Here is a 7,449-nt window from a genome sequence, read left to right as displayed (position 1 = left end):
ATGGATAAATTTTGATGTATCCATACATGGGCATACAGTACAGCACTTGAAATAAGTGGATGAATTAGATCTACATTATGAACATGGATAAGTCTCAAAAACTTTGAATTAGAAAGCAAGTTAGGATATGATACATACAGTGTGACTTAATTGATATAAAAGTTTAAATCTCCTTGAATGATATTATACAGTGTCTATCGAAACATATAATTAACAAAAACATAGAAACATGGATGGCAAGGGCACAGAACAGCTTCAAGACAATGATTCTCTCTAGGACAGCGGAGGAATACGGTGGTCATGACATTGAACTTCACATGGGGATGCCTGACGGCAGGAGCTTTCACTATGGCTGTAAGACTTGCTTGCTTGCTTGCTTGCTTTGATTCTTGCTTGCTTGCTTTTGGTATATAGAAATAATTTTATTTCATGTTGCAGCAAGTAGACATATAATCAATATTATTTCCTAGAGTGTGCAATGTATAAATTATTCACTTTAAAAATTAAGACCAGGAAGCCTTGTATGCAGGAGGTATTTAAAAATGTGTACCGAATTTTAAATCTGTTTTTGACAGTATACATGACTAGCTTTATAAATCCAAACGAATATGACTTGATACACATTTGAACAAAGTACACATATGGGTCCACTCCAGGTGCTTCACTCACTACATGGATAACTGACTCTTCACTTTGGTCACTGGGATTCCAGGTGCTGAAGCATATGTGGGTCTGAAAGATACTTCCAGAAGTACTTTCATTTGTTATACTGGCAATTTAAAGATTTCTGTTTCTTCTTCTTTCTTTTCTTTCTTTTTTTTTTTTATTTATTTGACAGAGATAGAGACAGCCAGCGAGAGAGGGAACACAAGCAGGGGGGGTGGGAGAGGAAGAAGCAGGCTCATAGCGGAGGAGCCTGATGTGGGGCTCGATCCCAGAACGCCGGGATCACGCCCTGAGCCGAAGGCAGACGCTGAACCACTGTGCCACCCAGGCACCCCAAGATTTCTGTTTCTTCTATTCTCCTTCATAGTGAGGAGACTTTTCCTCCCTAAAAGCAAGAAGACCTTCAAGCCTATTTTTGTTGAAATAGTCTGAGCATAACAAGCTTCTTCTATGGCTAATCCTGTTACCAAATCAACCTCCACCCTTCAATTAATTGCTAATTTTGCCACTCTCATCGCAACAGGTCCCTGAGGTCAAGCTCTCTTGCCAGGTCTGAGGCCTTGCAGTCGGCAGCATCTGCCTCCTGGTTCTATTCTAGAACATGGCTGATCAAGCCCACTGCTTTGGCCTCTTGGCCATTGAGCACCCATGCAGAGAAGATGAGCTCTTCGGCCAGGGACATCCTGATAGCACAGGACAGTCACTATGTCCCCACTGATTTCATTAATCATGCTCTTATTTTGGAGACAAAAGGACCAACTTCACCGGGATTCATTTTGATGCTCTCACTCTCCATAAGGTTCACACCAGCACGGAATATCTCTGGGACTTTACTCCTGACTATTACGTTCCACACTTAACTTCATCTATAAACTCTGATGTATTCCCTGTCTATTCTCAAAGTTGTCCTACAGGGATTATTGGGGAACCCTCGCTGTCCCATTTCACCACTCAATGTTTCTTGACTCAACTATAGATCTCTGGTAGAGAAGATTTTGGTTATTCTAAGGAATGAATGAGAAAAATTGAGACTGAGGGTGGGGATAAGTTCAGGAATCAAGAAACATCACAGCTATTAAGAATACCCTAAAGGGAGCGACTTAAAATTAACACTCAAAGCAGAATTTGTGTGAATGGCATGGCAATTCCCTGGTGGCCCAGCTATTTTAAGTACTGGCTTAGCTTCGTGTGATTAAGAGGAGCACATCGAATCCAAAAACACACGCATGTCACAACCCCTCACTCGTTCCTCACTGTTTGGGGAATCATTCCTAAGCATGTCATTACATTTTTTCCCGGGAGAAAATCTGCCTGCACAGGAAGCTGGAGGCCACATCTGCTCCTCTCCTCTGGTCTGCGTTTGTCCTAAACGAGTGCCTTCAAGGCTAAGCCAGGAATTTCCCATGAATCACGCACTGAGCTGCTGTACAGCACTCCACAGCCTGGTTCTGGCTCTGTCTGCAGTGCGGGTATTTCTATTAACATTTCTGCCCCCACCCCCATACTGCGGGGCTAGCTACCAAGTGCTGCTAAAAAAAGAAAGGAAGGAAGGAAGGAAGGAAGGAAGGAAGGAAGGAAGGAAGGAAGGAAGGAAGAAAGAAAAAGAAAGAAAGAGAAGGGAAAAGGAAAGAAGGAAAGAAAAGAGAAGAAAAGAAAAGAAAGAAAAGAAAAGAAAAGAGAAAAGAAAAGAAAAGAAAAAGGGAAATAAGTCTCATAAGGGTGCTGACTGACTCAATCAGGTATTTACGCTAACCTCAGGGCCCTCCTCGCAATCCTTTTATTCATATTTCGCTGTCTCCAATTCTGGGTCCCCGCACGGCTGTTTCAGACTATCAGTCACCCTAAGTTCCTCCCTGGCATATGAACCCTCCATGTCCTAAACCAACACCTGTAGTTCGCACTAACGGTCCTTGCCTCCCCTAAAGCGATTTTCCCACCTTCTTCCTTGCTCTTCAGGGAAATTTGATTTGAACGTGGTTCCAGCACAGTCTTAGGGCTGGCTCTTCAGCCCCACCGAAATGCCCTCGCTGCAATGATTGGGGCAGAGGAGATCACATGCCCTGGGGCTAGCCAATCAGAATAATTCAAATCCCGGGCCAAGGTGATTGGGTCAAGGACGTGCTAAGACCCAGGTTGGTCTAGTCCAGGCCCATGCCAGGATTCAAGCATCCCCTCCAGGAGGAAACCTCTCCTTTTTTGCTGTACTTGATCCCAAGAGGACGAGTCCATTGTCAGGGACTGGGCCGTGGCATCTGAGAGTCGGAGCCAGCATTCACAGAGAGAGGGAAAGAAACCCAGTTCTGATGGTGTTGTTTGAACTCCTAGATGCAGCCCTGTCCTTGGGCTTTTCACTGCATGTATGGGGTGTTCCTTTTTTTGTTCCAGTCAGTTTGAACAAGGTTTTCTGTCACCTGCTGTTGGCCAAGCCTGACACACCCAACGTCTTTTCCATTCCCCCTTGTAGCCTCCCCAGTTCATCATACAGACCCTGTCAGAACCCTGCTCTGTGCAGCAGGTGGCCAGCCTCCTACTCCATCGAGGAGAAGCCAGCCTGCACAGAGTCCACAACTTCTCTCTGACTTCAAGTTATCTTCACCTCCATCACCATTGGAGTAGCCTCAAAGGAGTACTTCCTCCTGTCCACAGGCAGTGGGCCCCCTCTGCTCTGGATCCGTGTCCCCCCTGCCCTCCTCTGGGACTTAGCTCTATCAGTTACTCACTCTTCCTTTTATCTCCAATCTCTCTGCCCCAGTGGCTCTTTGAGTGTACGAACTAAAAAAGAAAGAAAAGAAAAGAAAAGAAAAGAAAAGAAAAGAAAAGGAAAGGAAAGGAAAGGAAAGGAAAGGAAAGAAAAGAAAAGAAAAGAAAAGAAAAGAAAAGAAAAGAAAAGAAAAGAAAAGAAAAGAAAAGAAAAGAAAAGAAAAAAGAAAAAAGGAAAGGAAAGGAAAGGAAAACAACTTTGCTTCTTCTGGAAAATCAATCTAGCCTCCTTGTTCTTCACTTCACAACGTGTTTGCTTCCAGAAATATTCTATACTCCCTGTACTTTCTTATCATTCATTCACTTCTCGATTCACAATGGCAATTAGAATTCTGCCCTCTACTCTCCTGAAACTGCCAAGTGCAGTGGCCTAATTTCAACATTTTCCTCCTCTGCTACAGTTGATTCTACTGATTTATCCTCTTCTAAATGGCCTGTTGAGCACTTCCCTCATAGATCTTACTGCTCCTTTTCAGTGGTTTCTCCTCCATTTCCCATCCCTCAAGCCAACAAATGTGTTGCCTTTTCTGGATTACAAAACCCGTTGAAAAATGGACAAAGCCTATGCTTTGTTTCCCTAGAAACAGGTACTTTGCGTGGTATTGATCAAGGTTGTTCGTAACAAACTGGAGAATACACTCCAGCTAGGAGAATCAAAAAAGGCTTTTCCTGAGAACACAGACAGTTCACATAAAGGTTGGGAGTGTGAAACTTCCAGGAACCCTAAACACACACTAGAGCTGCTCTGCCCCTGCCGGTGAGAAAGCGCCCACATAAAAGTCATCCCCGAGCTGCTGGCACCGAAATCATAGCAGCTCTAGCAGGAACTGTGCCAGCAAAGTGGTCCCTGCACCCCACGCTTCTCTCCTCATGTAACTCCACCCAGATCAAGTCCCTCCCAAGGTCCACCGTCTTCGGGTGACCCAGTTTCCACGCAAGGTCTCTCCCAAGCTTATCTCTCCGGCAGAGCCTGTCTTCGTGCAGAATCCTGGCTTCAAAGGGAGCGGGACATGTCGTTTCTACCTTTCCAGCTCTGCATTATATAAAGGGGGCTAAGCAGGAGAGAGTCAAGCTAATCGAGCTACTGTATCCACAAGTGTGTGGAAATGCAAAATTCAAAGACTGAAATTTAAGAAACACATTTTAAATGTTAATGTTAACATTTAATCCTGCTTTAGTCATTTTTTTTTTTTTTTTTTTTTTTTTTGGTCACAAGCGCCAGATCACAGTTGAAATTGCCTTTAATAGGAGGAGGAATTCACTGGCTCAGACAAAAAGTTCAAACACAGAGCTAGCTTTGTCACAATGTGTCCATGATCTTGGGTGCCAGGGCTTGCTTACTCAAGATCTCTCTCATTCTTGTAGCTCTGTTCCCACTGTTTCAATCTCAGGCAAAATCGCCCTGCAGTGACTAGTTGCCCAAGAGCAATTCCCTGTTCATAGTCCCACCAGTACAGCAACTCCAGCAGACAAAGAGCCCCTTTTCCCAAAGAGTTTTAGTAGAAGACCTGGAGTGATGTCTCCTTGGACCAGTGAGTCAGGCGCTCCTCCCTGAATCCACCATTGTGACTGGCGGGTGCAGGGCTCTGACGGACTGTGTTTGAGTGGTGTGCCCAGTCTTGGGTCCAGAATGTGGGGCCATCTCCACATGAACAAGTTGGACTGAAGGATATTGGAATGGAGGTGCTCTCCAGAGGAAATAGTATGTTGTTCGCCAAAGGAGGGAGAATGGATGCTGGAAAGGCACATTCCAGAGCTGTCCCTTACACGCGAAGTCTACTCCCAGCCTTCTGTTCCAGATTCCCTTTGGATAATCTCACCTACTTCTGTGCTTCCATTACTGCCTTGGCTTAGGACCCTTAGGTCTGCAATAAACCTGACTCTAATTATTTTCACCCAATGGAATAGGAGGCTCAAGTCAACATAAGACATAGTCCATTTGAAAGGAACTTTTTCAAAGGGATTATTTAGAACGAAGAAGAACACTGTCTTTTTCTTCCCTATCTAAAAACATGTAAAACAACATTCTGAAATGACTCGCATTGCTTCTGGTCATCTACTAAAAATGGAATTGTCCACTGTCAGATAATCTAGCTCATTTTGTCAAAATGGTGGACACTGGTATTTTTGTCCACAAAGGGAATATTTTTAAAAATATATCTATTATTCTGCTTTAGAAACAGAACTCTTGATCCTTGGGATCTTCAACTGAGATCTTCAGTTATTCATTTATCTCATCTAAGGAAGTTTCAAATGGTCATACGTAACTGCAATTGTCTCAATTCCCACAAGCATGATTTTGAGCACCTCTGTCAGTGTTGTATTTTCTCCTGGCTTTCGTGTAGTTTATCTTCTGGGAAAGAGGCACATAGATTTGAGTAGGTGACTACCTTAAAACCAGTTTCTTAAGACGCATTCCAGGGATAGAGGAACAAATTAATTATGACCTAGTGTTATCTGCTGGTATCCAAAACTGTTCCCAAGCACTAATCCTACCCAGACCCTGTTTGTTATCTTTAAAAGGCATTTGCATCTCAAAGTCCTGAAAACAACACAAGTGAACATACCTCAAATGAACTCATCTTTAATATTTGCTTTTTGTTCAATATTCCCTATTACAATGAATTACTATCTATCTTTCAACAAATCAGAAATTTTGGAGTTGTCTGTCATCTCTCCCTCTTTTCATATCCAAAGGGTCATCAAGTATTGTTAATACCTCCTGAGTCTCCCTCGAACCTGTATCTTTCCATCCTCCCCTGAAGCTCCTTAATTAAGAAGCCCTTTCCAGGAAATGTGGACAACTTACTTGGATCATAACCAAAGCCTGAAATGCTCTTCTCCATTCCATCCATCACTGGAACGGGGAACCAGACAAGCATTTGACTTCAGCTCTGGCTTTAAACCTATCCCTTCCCTCACCACGGAACCTCACTCACCAGGAAGAAAGCATTTTTCCCTCTTTGGACCTCAGTTTCTTCATTTCTAAAATGAAGGGTTTAGACTACATCGTCTGAAGGCCCTTCCAGCTCAAAAGTCTGGAATTCTAGTTCCAACAACTCTTTCCCCACCCCATTTATCTCATGGGGTTAGTGTAAACATTAAAATGATTGTCCTTTCACTGCCAGTTGGAGGTGACACTGATGAATTCATAGCAATGAATCCTTATGCCTAAAGATTTAAATCTCCTAAGTCAGGGGTTTGAAGCACAGTCACATATATTCAGCCCAGGGAGCAGGGCTATTGGAACCCTCTCCAGTCACTGGCATGGGCTGGGGGGCAGCTTCCAGGAAGGCCTGGAGAGCCAGCTCCAATCGGGCAGGCAGAACTTCAGAGAAGGCTGTGGGTCTGAGTCATTGTTAGCCTCAGCACCCGAACAACAGACTCCTGGGGGACCTGGGCAAGGCTCTGCTAGCACCTGCCACAGCCTCCCTCTCTTCACTCCTATATTGTTTTCTCTTCTTCAATTTCTTAGGGAACAGGGGTGGGGAAAGTATTTTAGTAACTTTCACCAGCTTTCTATCAGGGAGACACTTGTTTAGGAAAACCCCTGAACCAGCCCGTCTCAGGATGGTGGAAGAGCGTGCTCATTTGGGACGTGGAGTAACCAAGGGGAAAACGCGAGCAGGCAATGGAGAGAAAAAGAAACCCAAATGGCCAATGAATACAGAAAAAGCTGCTTGGTCTCCCAGCTAATGGATGACTGGTGAGGTGTACAGAAACCCCGTTGGCCGCAAGGTGGGATGGACTGCTCAGTGAAATATATTCTTCCGAGCTCCCTGTGGAATCAGGCTGAGGGAACTTTCGAGAAACTACCACTTCCTTGCTTAACTGGATTTCCTACCATTGGAAGGCTGGGGCCTTCATAACCATGTGAAGAGCTGGGGGCCCGGGCCCTTCCTCTCATAGTCCTGTGGACAATGATGATATTCAGGCAACATGTGGGGCTAAGCAGAGGGGAGCCAGGGACAACTCCATGGGGCCTGGTAAAAACATGACATTTTCTTCACATTACATCATATA

At 44.4% G+C, this 7,449-nt stretch overlaps 1 pseudogene; it reads right to left on the bottom strand.

Annotated features, from left to right (window-relative positions):
• Nucleotides 1–1,017: 1,017 nt before the first annotated feature.
• LOC123791813 (methylglutaconyl-CoA hydratase, mitochondrial pseudogene) lies at nucleotides 1,018–6,281 on the bottom strand (annotated as a pseudogene).
• Between the last annotated feature and the right edge of the window lie 1,168 nt (nucleotides 6,282–7,449).

Source organism: Ursus americanus, chromosome 10 (genome assembly GCF_024610735.1).
Source record: "Ursus americanus isolate L20-20 chromosome 10, mUrsAme1.1.p, whole genome shotgun sequence".
Lineage (NCBI taxonomy): Eukaryota > Metazoa > Chordata > Mammalia > Carnivora > Ursidae > Ursus > Ursus americanus.
The sequence above is the reverse complement of the archived record's forward strand: the minus strand, read 5'-3'. Positions and strand labels throughout refer to the sequence as shown.